This window comes from Haliotis asinina, chromosome 1 (assembly GCF_037392515.1).
Source record: "Haliotis asinina isolate JCU_RB_2024 chromosome 1, JCU_Hal_asi_v2, whole genome shotgun sequence".
In the NCBI taxonomy this organism is placed as follows: Eukaryota; Metazoa; Mollusca; class Gastropoda; order Lepetellida; family Haliotidae; genus Haliotis; species Haliotis asinina.
Genome location: NC_090280.1, coordinates 1,837,793 through 1,852,319, shown reverse-complemented (window position 1 = coordinate 1,852,319; position 14,527 = coordinate 1,837,793).

Sequence of the window (14,527 nt, the reverse complement as noted above, 5' to 3'; positions counted from 1 at the left end):
TCCACCGAACACTGTGGTAAGAGCATCAGTATCCTACCCCTAACAGAGTGACCACTCTCCACTGAACAGTGGTCTGTCCCACTCTCATTTCACGCCCCAATTACCTCATTAATTATGTCCAGGGGTCAAACTGTAATTAGCCTTTTGGATTTATTAGGTGTGAATTTGAGGCCTTGTGTACCGTTTTACCATCACCCACCAGTTATCTCCCCTTGTGGATCTTTAGAAGTTGTAAATGTCTTGTAAACATCATCTTTCCAAGCTTGTAAATGTCTTGTAAACATCATCTTTACAAGAGATTTACAAGATTGTAAAGGTGCACTTTTTTCCAGTGTATTTTATTTAGAATGTCAGCCAAAGTTTGAATTGGACCAGTTATATCACTGAAACATTCAGGTCACAGTTTTGATTGACACATACTTTGATTTAAAGACCAGTTAGCCTTCGAAAAGTTCCATCTTTTAAACAATGGAGAATCGGATGGAGTAATTTCTGAGAGGATAGTTGGGAAGTGGTCACTTCCACAAAGGTCATTATGAACTGACCAATCAAATTCATTGAGGAGGTTAGAATCGGCAAGAGATAAATCCAGAGAAGAATAAGTGCCAGTTGCAGGATGCAGATAGGTGCTTGAATCATCATTAAATATGCACAGGTCATTATTTGAAATGAAATCTTCAATTAATTTGCGGCACCAGTGGCGAGCCACCTCCTCGTGATGGGTGCTGGGTAATGCTAAGAGCTCGCCGACACCCCCGTAGTGGACCCGGGGACATATTTGGTCCACCAACCCGTTTGCCGTGGGTTGCGGCCCTGTGTCGGCGGAGGAAGGGATCCTGGTGGTTGAGGGCAATAGGAGCTTGCAACCGTGTTCCTGTTGCTCAATACACCACTTTGGCCCTGACTTCGCCTAGACGGGTGGTCAAATGGGCCCGGTTCGACCAATCGGCTGGTCATGCCAAGCCCTGTGCATGGCTTTTCTATATATGTCATTGCACAAATTTGATTTGATCTTGTTTTACTGTCGGTCTTGGCCTAATTGCTCATCTAAATTGTTTTTTGATTTTGAAATCTGATGTTGTGAACTTTGCCTAGAGTCTTATGCCTAGAAGGCGGTGGCTCATGGGCCAATCTGGTGGGATATATCTTTTCAAGATATTTTCTGCTTGGGTATACCCTCCTAGTATCCTTGGTGCCGTCTGCAGGAGATCCACAGGCATGAGGCATCGTCCTTGTTGACACTCCATGGTGGGTGGGGAGCTAGGAGGGTGAATCATATATTTTTCTACCATGGCACCCCCACTTAAAAAACGATCACACGAATCTGATGATTCGTTATCTTCAGATGATGAGTCGCGTACAACGTCCAGTAACCCTGACATTTGGCCTCGTTTCATTGTGATGTGTGCCCCTGAAGGGGGCCCTCTCAAGTTAAATCCCTTTGCTGTGTCAAAAGGCATTGAAGGTTTGGTTGGGGAGGTGAAAGACATTAAAAAGTTGAGATTTGGTTCCCTGCTAATCGAATGCAGGAAAGAAATACAATCCAAAATTCTGCTCAAAACAAAGTCTCTAGCAAATGTTCCTGTAGAGGTGTCCCCTCACAGGACACTAAATACCAGCAAAGGCATCGTCCGTGATACTGGACGTTGCCTTACAGACATGAGTGAACTTGACATAGTTACTGAACTACAATCACAAGGTGTTACTCATGTTAAACGCTTTACAGTCAAAAAGAATAATGATGTCTTCCAGACAAATACTTACTTGTTTACATTTTGCCTCTCGATGCCTCCAAAATCTCTGAAAGCAGGATACTGCAACTTAAGGGTTGATACTTTTATCCCCAGCCCCTTGAGGTGCTATAATTGCCAAAAGTATGGGCACGGATCCAAGTCATGCCACAATCCAGCTGCATACCAACGATGCGCTGGAGCGTGCAAAGATAGTACCCTTTGTGATAACACACCTGTATGTGTAAACTGCTCTGGTTGCCATCCCCCTTCATCCAAGGAATGTCCTTCCTGGAAGTTACAATCAAAGATTTCACGGGTGAAGCATGAGCAAAACGTTTCGTTCTTTGAAGCAAAACAGATCGTTCTGGCACAAGAACAGTCGGGCCCGAGTTATGCTGCTGTTGTTTCTGCTTCTGTTCAGGCCTCTAAACCAAAACACGTTTCATGCAGTTCAGTCGGTTGTCAAACGGATTACACGTGGGCTAGTACATCAGCTCCAACATTGCTGTCTGCTGAAATACAGGCGAATTCTTCAAACGAAACTTCCAGTGTACAAACTATTGTTCAGTCTAAGGTATCCTCTGGGAAGGATTCATCTGCTTCTCAGAAACAGGCATCTAAATCAGACTCTAATGTGAAGTCAAAAGTGAACACTACATCCAGATCGAGCAATGAAATCACGAAGAAAAATCAACGTAACAGGCCTCCTAAGGGGTCTAATGATCAGGTCCAACTATATAATAAGTTTGGATCACTTGAGGCCATGGATGTGTCCGACCACACCCAAGGTCGGACTCATAGCTTGTCACCCACAAGGAAAGTGAGGGGTAGATCTCCTGTACATCCACCAAGGAAATAATGTCTTCTGCTATAATTCAGTGGAATTGTAGAGGACTCCGGACTAATTTAAATGATCTACACTTATTAAACCAAGATTTTAAACCGTCGGCGTTCTGCATCCAAGAGACGTATCTGAAACAGACAGATAATTTTGAGCTCCGTCCCTTCAATGCATACCACTCTTTTTCTCCTCCGGGTGATAGAGCTTCTGGTGGTTCATCAATCCTGGTGAGGAACAATATTATCCATAGCTCAGTTCCACTAAAAACAAATCTTCAAGTTGTTGCAGTCCGACTTACATTACAAGTTGCTTTTACTTTATGCTCTTTATATATTCCACCTTCATCGGCTGTCCAACTAACTGATCTGCAAGATCTTTATGATCAACTACCTAAACCCTGTATAATCATGGGTGATTTAAACGGCCACAGTCCACTATGGGGTGGCATTAATACAAACACCAAAGGTAAATTACTAGAGGAATTTCTTTCAAATAATGATTTATGCATATATAATGACGGCTCAAATACATATTTCCATCCTGGCACAGGTACTTATTCAGCTGGCACCCGTGGCGAGCCACCTCCTCGTGGTGGGTGCTGGGTAGTGCCAAGAGCTCGCCGACACCCCCGTAGTGAACCCGGGGGCATATTTGGTCCACCAGCCTGTTGGCCGTGGGTTGCGGCCCTGTGTCGGTGGAGGAGGGGATCCTGGTGGTTGAGGGCAATAGGAACCTGCAACCGTGTTCCTGTTGCCCAACACACCACTTTGGCCCTTACTTCACCTAGACGGGTGGTTGAATGGGCCCGATTCAATCAATCGGCTGGTCACGTCGAGCCCTGTGTTTAACTTTTTATGCTCTTAACCTTACTTGTGGAATGGTCTCTGTTGACACAGTTTCAGATACTATATACTTACCTAGAGCATATACCCAGAAGGCGGTGGCTCATGGGTCAATCTGGTTGATCTAGATCCGCTGGAGTATAACAAACCTGTATCCCTTTGGTGTTAGTTTGCTGGATGTCCGCTTACGTATGGCATCGCCCTTGTTGGCGCTCCGTGGTGGGCGGGGAGCAGGTTTGCTGAACCATATAACATTTCAATATGGGGAAACAAAATCCAAAAAAACCAAAACGGCAACTCTCAGAATCTGATTCTGAATTAGATTCTTCTGACGATGAAATTGTCACAAAACTTCTCTATTCTGAAAGAGATACTTGGCCTCGATACCTTGTCATGGAAGCTAAAGGTGAACGTCCTTTAGCTTCATATTCACCATTTCTTTTAGAAAAAGGACTTAAAGGGAAGGCTGGTGAGTTAAAAAATGTTAACAAAATGCGTTCTGGAGCTCTTCTTATAGAATGTGCTCGAAAAGCCCAAGCTATAAATTTGATGACTTCAACAAAGTTAGCAGATATCCCCGTAACCTGTTCGGCACACAAGACACTTAACTTCAGCAAAGGTATCATAAGAGACCGTGATCGCAGTCTTGCTGATGAATCCATTGAAGAAATTGTGTCAGAACTCCGAAGTCAAGGTGTGATTGACGCCACACGATTTACATACCGCAAAGATTGTCGTGTGTATCCATCCAATACCTATCTCTTGACTTTTGATACCACGACTCTACCCAGTTCTATCAAAAATGGCTGCTTTTCCATGCCTGTAGACCTCTACATCCCACGACCTACTCGTTGCTTTAAGTGTCAGAAATTCGGAAATGGTCAGAATTCATGCAAAGGTAGAATCACTTGTGTCAGGTGTGGTGAAATTGATCATGACGGAAATACGTGTACCCGTCCTTTAAAATGCTCTAACTGTGATGGAAACCATATGTCCTCCTCAACTGACTGTACTGAATTCAAATATCAGTCCCTTGTACAAAAAATTAAATGTGAGCAGAAAGTCAGTTACGTGGACGCAATGAAACAGGCAAAGTCAGTTACTTCTGCCAACACAGCAGGGCAATCGTATGCGTCAGTCACTAAAACCGTAAGAACTGTCAGCACGACATCTGTAGAGTGTCAAACAGATCTTACATGGACAAATGGTGAAACACCAAAACCAGTTTCTAATCCAGAAAACACAGTTCCGGTTCCAAAATCAAGATCAGTATCTACCTCAACATCTGAAACCTCTGCGAAAGTCGTCGAAAAACATAAAAATGAAACTTCTAAAAAGAAAAATCAAACTGATCGAGTGTCAAAGGCACTGAACAATCCCATACAGTACAACAAGTATGGGTTGCTCGAGGATATGGATACAGAGGTATTCCCCCCATGTGAACATTAATGACAATGCCAGTGGTCACTCGCCCAAAAAGAAAGGAAGAGCATTGTCATCCGTTACTGCCCCTTAAATGACTAATACAACCTTAATACAGTGGAATTGCAGGGGACTGAGGACCAATTTTACTGCTTTACAGCTATTAGTGCAAGAGTTTACACCGTCAGCTATATGTTTACAGGAGACTTACCTAAAAGAAATTGATATTTTGGACTTGCGTCATTTCAATGCATATCACACTTTTTCACCACCGGGAGTGAGGGCAAATGGAGGATCTTCCATCCTTGTTAAACAGGATGTTATTCACAGCCATGTTATGCTCAAAACTAATCTTCAGGCTGTTGCAGTGCGACTTACTTTGCATGTTGCTTTTACATTATGCTCTCTGTATATCCCACCATCTTCAACTCTTCAACTAGCTGATTTACAAGCCCTCTACAATGAACTTCCTAAACCCTGTATTATTATGGGTGATCTAAATGCCCACAGCCCACTCTGGGGTGGTTCAACCACAAACGCCAAAGGTAAATTGCTGGAGGATTTTATTTCAAGTAACGATTTATGCATTTTTAATGATGGTTCCAATACATACTTACATCCTGGCACAGGAACATATTCAGCCCTTGACATGTCAATTACTGATTCACACTTACTAAACGAATTTGAATGGTCAGTCCATGATGACCTCTGTGGTAGTGACCATTTCCCAACACTACTGACACCTGTAGCCCCATCTGATGTCTCTCCGTTATCGAGATGGAATTTCAAAAAGGCAAACTGGTCTTTATACGAAACGCTGTGTGTTGACAAACTTACACCGGAAAATTTCTGTAATGTTCCTGATGCCATAAAAAGTTTCTCTGATGAAGTAACTCTCATTGCTGACGAGTGTATACCAAGGTCCTCTTCAATTCCACATATTCGAAAACCATGGTTTAACGATACATGCAAACAAGCTAGAAGAGAACGGAAAAAGGCAGAGCACTATTTCCGTAGACACCCCATGGTGCATAATTTGAATAGATTTAAAATTTTAAATGCCAAAGCACGGCGTACTTTTAAACAAAGTAAACGCCAATCTTGGCAAAATTATGCATCAAACATTAATTCACGTACGCCGATATCTAAGGTCTGGAATAAGATCCAAAAAATCAAAGGGAAGGGCTCCAAATGTAGCATTCATCATCTTAAAGACGGAAACCAGTTGTTAACTGGTAGAAACGAAATTGCAAATAAACTTGGTGAAACTTTAGCAAAACATTCTTCTTCGTCCAATTATGACCCTAAATTCCAAAAGTACCAAAAACAGCAAGAAAAGAAATCTGTTAATTTCAATTCAGATAATGGGGAAGATTACAATGAGGTATTTTCTATTGATGAGCTCCATACTGCTTTTGATCAGGCTCACGACACTGCTCCTGGAGCTGATAACATCCATTATCAACTCCTGAAACACTTACCGGAATCATGTTTGGAGACACTCTTACATATTTTTGATGACATTTGGACAACTGGAACTTTCCCTTCGTCATGGCGTGATGCTATAGTTGTTCCCATCCCCAAACCTGGGCGTGATCATACTGATCCTTCCAATTATAGGCCCATATCATTAACTAGCTGTGTTTGCAAGACCATGGAACGCATGATAAATAATCGACTTGTTTGGTACTTGGAAACCAATAGCCTCATAACAGATATACAATGTGGTTTCCGTAAAAACAGAAGTACTATTGATCATCTAGTGCGTTTGGAATCGTTTGTTAAGAATGCCATAATTAATAAGCAACATGCAGGGTCAATCTTTTTTGATTTAGAAAAAGCGTATGACACGACATGGAAACATGGGATTTTGAAAGATTTACATGACCTTGGATTACGAGGCCGTTTGCCGCAATTTATATCCAACTTTTTAAATGACAGGCAATTTCAAGTTAGAGTGGGTTCCACCCTGTCTGATCATTACAGTCAGGATCAAGGTGTCCCACAAGGTAGTATTTTGTCTGTCACATTATTTAGTATTAAAATCAACAGTTTATCAAAGGTTTTAAATGATTCAATTGACGGATCACTTTTTGTGGATGATTTTAACATTTCTTGTCGTGGGAAAAATATGCATACCATTGAACGTCAACTGCAATTATGTTTAAACAAAATAGATAAGTGGTGTCTTGAAAACGGTTTTAAATTTTCTAAATCAAAAACTAGTTGCATACATTTTTGTCGTAAATACAAACCACATAAGGACCCTGAACTGTTCTTAAATGGCACTCCCATCAAAGTAGTCAAGGAGGCCAGGTTCTTAGGTCTGATTTTCGACTCGCATTTCAGTTTTCTTCCGCATATCAAATCCCTGAAAACTAAATGCCTGAAGGCACTTGATTTATTAAAAGTCGTGTCTAATTCAAAGTGGGGAGGTGACCAGACTACCCTCCTCCATCTATATCGATCACTTGTCCGTTCTAAACTTGATTATGGCTCCATCGTGTATGGTGGAGCCTGCAAAAGCAACTTAAAATTATTAGATTCTGTTCATCATCAAGGTCTAAGACTTTGTCTTGGGTCCTTTAGAACCTCTCCTGTTCACAGTCTATATATTGAAGCCGATGAACCATCTCTTACACACCGCCGTCTAAAATTATCTTTACAATATATAACAAAGCTATTCTCTAACGAAACTAACCCTGCATATAACTGTGTTTTTAATCCTCTCTACGATGACTTGTATAACACAAAGCCTTCTCTTGTTCCACCGCTCGGGCACAGAATTAAACCCTTTCTTTCTTCGGCCGGCATTGAGCTGGAAAATATAGCTCCCTCCCGTCTTCTTTCTTCTCCTCCTTGGCAGTTGGTTAGGCCACAAGTCGACCTAACATTAACGACATTTAAAAAATCAGAAACTCATGAATTACAATACAAACAAGAATATAATCAATTACAACATAAATATAGCAATTATAAATCCTTATATACAGATGGGTCCAAGGATGGTGGCGCAGTGGCTTGTGCCACTGTCATTGGATCCAGAACAATATCATCTAGATTACCAGATAATAGTTCAATTTTTACTGCTGAAGCTAACGCCATATTAACGGCTCTTAAATATATTCACAGACATCCTAGACATAAACAGTACATAATCTATTCCGACTCTCTTTCTTGCCTTCAGGCTATTAAAAACCTATCATGTACACATCCACTTTTAATAGAAATTATGGAGTTATATAATGATCTTGCTACTGGCCAATGCGACATCGTATTTTGTTGGTTACCAAGCCACGTTGGCATTTCTGGCAACAAAATGGCCGATCTTGCTGCTAAGGCAGCACTCAACAAATCTGTGACACCACTTCTGATTCCATACTCAGACTATAAAGCTACAATTAGATCTTATATCCGTGATCTAATGCAGAAGACGTGGGACACCCAAGTGGGTGTTAATAAATTACATGAAATAAAACCGTATATTGGTTACACCTACTTGGCTTGTCAGTCCAGATTTGAGGAGGTTGTTATGCGACGATGTCGCATTGGTCATACTAGATACACTCACGAATATATACTTAAAGGTGAGGATCCTCCGTTTTGTATCCCTTGTGATGAAGGAATCACGGTCAAGCATATCTTGCTTGACTGTATTGATTTTGCCATCACAAGGGAGAAATATTTTCATGTCAAAACAATGAAGGATCTTTTTAATGTTAATTATCATTTAATCATTGAATTTTTAAAGGAAATAGAATTATTACATAAATTTTGAATAATATGTTTTGTTAATAGAAAGCTGATATTTTAACCATGGTGGTAAGAATTGTCACCTGCGATTGTTAGTGGCTGTACCCTCAAAGGGGGTTAAAGTAGCGTAAAATTATTGTCCCCCTGAGAGGATACGTAAGTCCCAAAACTTTCAAAGTGAAATCTAAACTGACCAATTTTTTAATCGTAGTATTTTTGTCATTTTAAATTTCGGCAACAGTTTCCTATAATCACCAACGGCTGAGGGGATGGTGTAAATCCAGCTAGGGTCCATGCAGGTAGCAAAAGTAATGTAAGTCCCCATGGTCCCTAGTATGGTGATCTACCTTCAGTTGTTGGCGATCTACAGCCCGTATTTTATATTGTATTGTCCAAATAGTGGTATTTGTTTTAACTCTCAACACTAGTTTTAATTGTAACTGTGATATTCTAGTTGTTTTACTGTAATTTGACGACAGGTGTTTATAATGTATACATATTTCATTTCAATATAGAAATGTTCTCGTCACGATATGGCTGAAATATTGCCGATGTGACGTTAAATTTTAACTCACTCACTCACTCACTTATTCAGCTCTTGATTTGTCTATTACTGATTCCAACCTATTGAGTGAATTGGAATGGTCAGTCCACGACGATCTCTGTGGAAGTGACCATTTCCCAACAATATTAAACCCTGTGATGCCATCTGACGTTACACCATCATTAAGATGGAATTTTAAAAAAACTAACTGGCCTTTATATGAAACACTCTGTGCAGACAAACTAAAACCTGAACTTTTTAATGATATTCCTGATGCCATACAATGTTTTTCAGATGAATTGAATAATATTGCTGACGAGTGTATACCAAAGTCCTCTGCAGTTCCACATGTGCGAAAACCATGGTTTAATGATGAATGCAAACAGGCTAGGAAAGCACGGAAGAGAGCGGAACATTATTTCCGTCGCCATCCTATGGTCCACAATTTAGATAAATTCAAAATTTTAAATGCTAAAGCAAGGCGTACTTTCAAGCAAAGTAAACGCCACTCTTGGCGAACCTATATATCAAAAATAAATTCACGCACACCGATATCAAAGGTGTGGAATATGATCCAGAAAATCAAGGGTAAGGGTTCTAAATCTAGCATTCACCATCTCCAAGATGGGAACCATTTATTGACTAATAAATCAGACATTGCGAACAAACTTGGTGAGACATTGGTAAAACATTCTTCCTCATCACAATATGTACCCCAATTTCAAAAATACCAAAATCAGCAAGAAAAGAAGGTTATTTATTTCAGTTCAGATAATGGGGAAGATTACAACGAAACTTTTTCGATACATGAGCTTCATACTGCTCTTGACCAGGCTCACGATACTGCTACAGGAGCTGATAACATACATTACCAACTTCTGAAGCACTTACCGGAATCGTGTTTAGAGACCCTTTTAAATATTTTTGATAGTATTTGGACATCTGGTGAATTTCCTTCTTCATGGCGTGCTGCTATAATTGTTCCAATTCCTAAACCTGGACGTGACCATACCGATCCTTCCAATTATCGACCAATTTCACTCACCAGCTGTGTTTGCAAAACCATGGAACGCATGATCAATAACCGATTAGTTTGGTACTTGGAAACAAATAATCTAATCACTGATATACAATTGGGTTTCCATAAAAACAGAAGTACCATTGATCATTTAGTACGTTTAGAATCTTTTGTTAAAAATGCCATCATTAATAAACAAAATGCAGTGTCGATCTTTTTCGATCTGGAAAAAGCATACGATACGACGTGGAAATATGGTATTTTAAGAGACTTACATGATTTTGGATTAAGGGGCCGTTTGCCTCAATTTGTATCAAATTTCTTAAACGATAGACAATTTCAAGTCCGAGTGGGTTCAACATTATCTGACCATTATAATCAGGATCAGGGTGTCCCACAAGGCAGTATTTTGTCTGTCACACTGTTTAGTATTAAGATTAACAGTTTGTCCAAGGTTTTAAATGATTCAATAGATGGATCACTTTTCGTGGATGATTTTAATATTTCTTGTCGTGGTAAAAATATACACACTATTGAACGACAACTACAGTTATGTTTAAACAAAATAAATAAATGGTGTCTCGAAAATGGATTCAAATTTTCTCAGTCAAAAACTAATTGTCTACACTTCTGTAGAAAATATAAGCCACATAAGGACCCTGAACTGTTTCTAGATGGCACTCCCATCAAAGTGGTCAAGGAGGCCAAGTTCTTGGGTATAATTTTCGACTCTCGTTTAACTTTTCTTCCGCATATTAAATATATAAAAAATAAATGCTTGAAGGCGCTGGATTTAATAAAAGTTGTTTCCAACTCAAAATGGGGAGGGGACCAAGCTACCCTCCTTCACCTCTACAGATCATTGGTCCGTTCAAAGCTTGATTATGGCTCCATTGTATATGGTGGAGCCTGTAAAAGCAACCTTAAACTTCTTGATCCTGTCCACCACCAAGGTTTAAAACTCTGTCTTGGATCTTTCAGAACTTCACCTATTGACAGTCTCTACGTTGAGACCGATGAACCATCTCTTACACAACGTCGTATAAAATTGTCTTTACAATACATTACTAAATTATCCTCAAATGAATCTAACCCTGCCTATAACTGTGTTTTCAATCCCCTTTATGAGGACTTATACAACAAAAAATCTTCTCTTGTTCCGCCTCTTGGACTGAGAATTAAGCCATTTATTGCTGTTTCCGGCATTGAGCTGGGAAGTATAGCTCCTTCCCGTCTTCTTTCTTCTCCTCCTTGGCAATTGGTTAGGCCACAAGTTGACCTAACATTAACTGGATTTAAAAAAAACAGAAACTAATGATTTACAGTATAAACAAGAATATCATCAATTAAAAAGTAAATACAGCAACTATAAATCTATATACACAGATAGGTCCAAGGACGGTGACACAGTGGCTTGTGCCACTGTCATTGGATCCAAAACAATATCTTCTAGATTACCGGATAACAGCTCTATTTTCACTGCTGAAGCTAACGCCATATACCGGCTCTTAAATATATTCAAAGACATCCTAAACACAAACAATACATAATCTATTCCGACTCTCTTTCTTGCCTTCAGGCTATTAAAAATATTTCTTGCAGACATCCACTTTTAGTAGAAATTATTGAACTGTGTAATGATCTTGCTACTGGCCAATACGACATTGTCTTCTGTTGGTTACCTAGCCATGTTGGAATCTCAGGTAACACATTGGCTGACCTTGCTGCTGAAGCAGCACTCAACAAATCTGTGACACCACTTCTTATTCCTTACAGTGATTATAAAGCCACCATTAGATCTTATATCCGTGATCTGATGCAGAAGAAGTGGGACACCCAAGTGGGTATAAACAAATTACATGCGATAAAACCCACTGTTGGTTATACCTACTTGGGTTGTCAGTCCAGATTTGAAGAGGTCATTATGCGACGATGTCGCATTGGCCACACAAGATACACGCACGAATATATATTAAAAGGTGAGGATCCTCCGTTTCGTATCCCTTGTGATGGAAGAATCACAGTCAAGCATATCTTGCTTGACTGTGTTGAGTATTCCATCACAAGGGACACTTATTTCAATTCAAGAACAATGAAGGATCTTTTTAACAATACCAGTTCTCATTTAATCATAGGATTTTTAAAAACATTAGATCTATTAGCTGATTTGTAAATAGATATATATTTTATGATTGGAAGTTTAAATTAGTAACTCAAATTGTTAGTGGCTGTACCCTCAAAGGGGTTAAAGTACTGTAAAATTATTGTCCTCCTGAGAGGGTACGTAAGTCCAGAAACATTTGATCTAAATTTAAGGTTTCCAGGTTTTTAATCGCAGTGTTTTTGTTATTTTAATGTATGGCTAATTCTCCGCATAAAAGCCAATGACTGAAGGGATGATGTGAATCCAGCTAGGGTCCATGCAGGTAGCAAAAGTAATGTAAGTCCCCATGGTCCCTAGTATGGTGATCTACCTTCAGTTGTTGGCAATCCATAGCCCAGTTTTATATTGTATTGTCCTCTTATAGTTGAACTGTTCTAGATCTAATTACTAGTTTTACATTCTCTGTGATATTCTAGTTGTTTTACTGTCCTTTGTTGACAGTTTTTTTATGATATAAATGTATTCCATTTCATGTTAAATTGTTCTCGTCACGATATGGCTGAAATATTGCCGATGTGACGTTAAATATTAACTCACTCACTCACTCAATTATTTTGCCTTTAGTGTTAGTGTTAGTACTGCCCCAGAGTGGGTTGTGACCGTTTAGGTCACCAATAATAACGCATGGTTTTGGAAGTTTGTCATAGAGTGATTGAAGGTCAGTATGTTGAAGTGTTGAAGAAAGTGGAATATACAGAGAACATAGTGTAAATGCTACACCCAGAGTCAGTCGCACTGCAACAGCTTGGAGATTAGTATTTAGTATAACAGGGCTATGAATAACATCTTGCTGTATAAGAATAGTAGAACCTCCAGTGGCCCTATCACCCGGAGGGGAAAGAGAATGATAGGCTTTAAACTGGCGTAAGTTAAAATTATCTGTCTGTTTCAGATGTGTTTCATTCAAACAGAATGTGGATGGTGTGAGATCCTGGACTAAAAGTTGTAGTTCACTGAAGGTAGTTCTTAGACCTCTACAATTCCACTGTACGATATTAGTTAAATGTCCTATCTTTTAGGTGGATGGATAGGGGATCTACCCCTTGCTTTTATTGAGGGCGACAAGCTATGTGCCCTCGGATGGATGTTTTCTGACACATCCATGTCCTCCAATGAACCATGCTTGTTAAATAATTGCAGATAGTTCTCCGAACCCTTTGAAGTTCTGACACCTTTTTTTTTTACTGTTTCCGCCCTAGTCTTGACTGTATTTTTAACTGTTTTCTTTGAACTTGTTTCTGGACGAGTCTTCTGAGTGGACTGAGGCAATGACTGTGATTCATCCTGAACTTGAATCTGACTGTTTATACATGGTTCCGAAGTCTGAGTAGACTGTTCTTCAGGTATAAGAAGGTGAGGGGTGTCAGTTGTTACCCAAGTCAAATCTGTTTGACACTCTATGGAAAAACTAGTGACTGCCGAATTTACTCTTGACAAACTTTCAGACGGTGTCTTAATGACTGATGCATATGAAACATTGGCATCAGCAAAGCTAATATTTTGAGTAAATTTAACTTTGTTGATTTCCATTTGTTTTTTCCATACTGTACAGTCTTTGGAAAAGGATGAATGATTACCGGAACAGTTTGTGCATTTTTTTAACGTACTTTCACAATCTTCCATTACGTGTGAAGTCTCGCTACAGTGTGGCACCCGTGGCGAGCCACCTCCTCGTGGTGGGTGCTGGGTAACGCAAAGAGCTCGCCGACACCCCCGTTGTGGACCCGGGGGGATATTTGGTCCACCAACCCGTTTGCCGTGGGTTGCGTCCCGTGTCGGTGGAGGACGGTAGTCTGGTGGTTGAGGGCAGCAGGAGTCTGGAACCGCGCTCCTATTGCTCAACACACCACTTCGGCCCTTACTTCACCTAGACGGGTGGTAGAATCGGCCCGATTCTATCAATCGGCTGGTCACGCCAAGCCCTGTGCATGGTGACTGTATTTTGCACATTTTAACTATTATTGGTTATTGGCCGTTTCTATGTCAAATATATACACTATTTATTGATTGAACTGCCTAGAGTCCTATGCCAGAAGGCGGTGGCTCATGGGCCAATCTGGCACTATTGACCTCCAGGTTCAAATTGTCATCAAATAAATGTAGGGTCTGAACCAACCTGACTTTTATTCTGTTTGGCAATATTTGCTACCTGTGTTGATATTGCTTGAGTATAACATCCTTGTAGCCCTAGTGTTTGTCGTTGGTTTCCA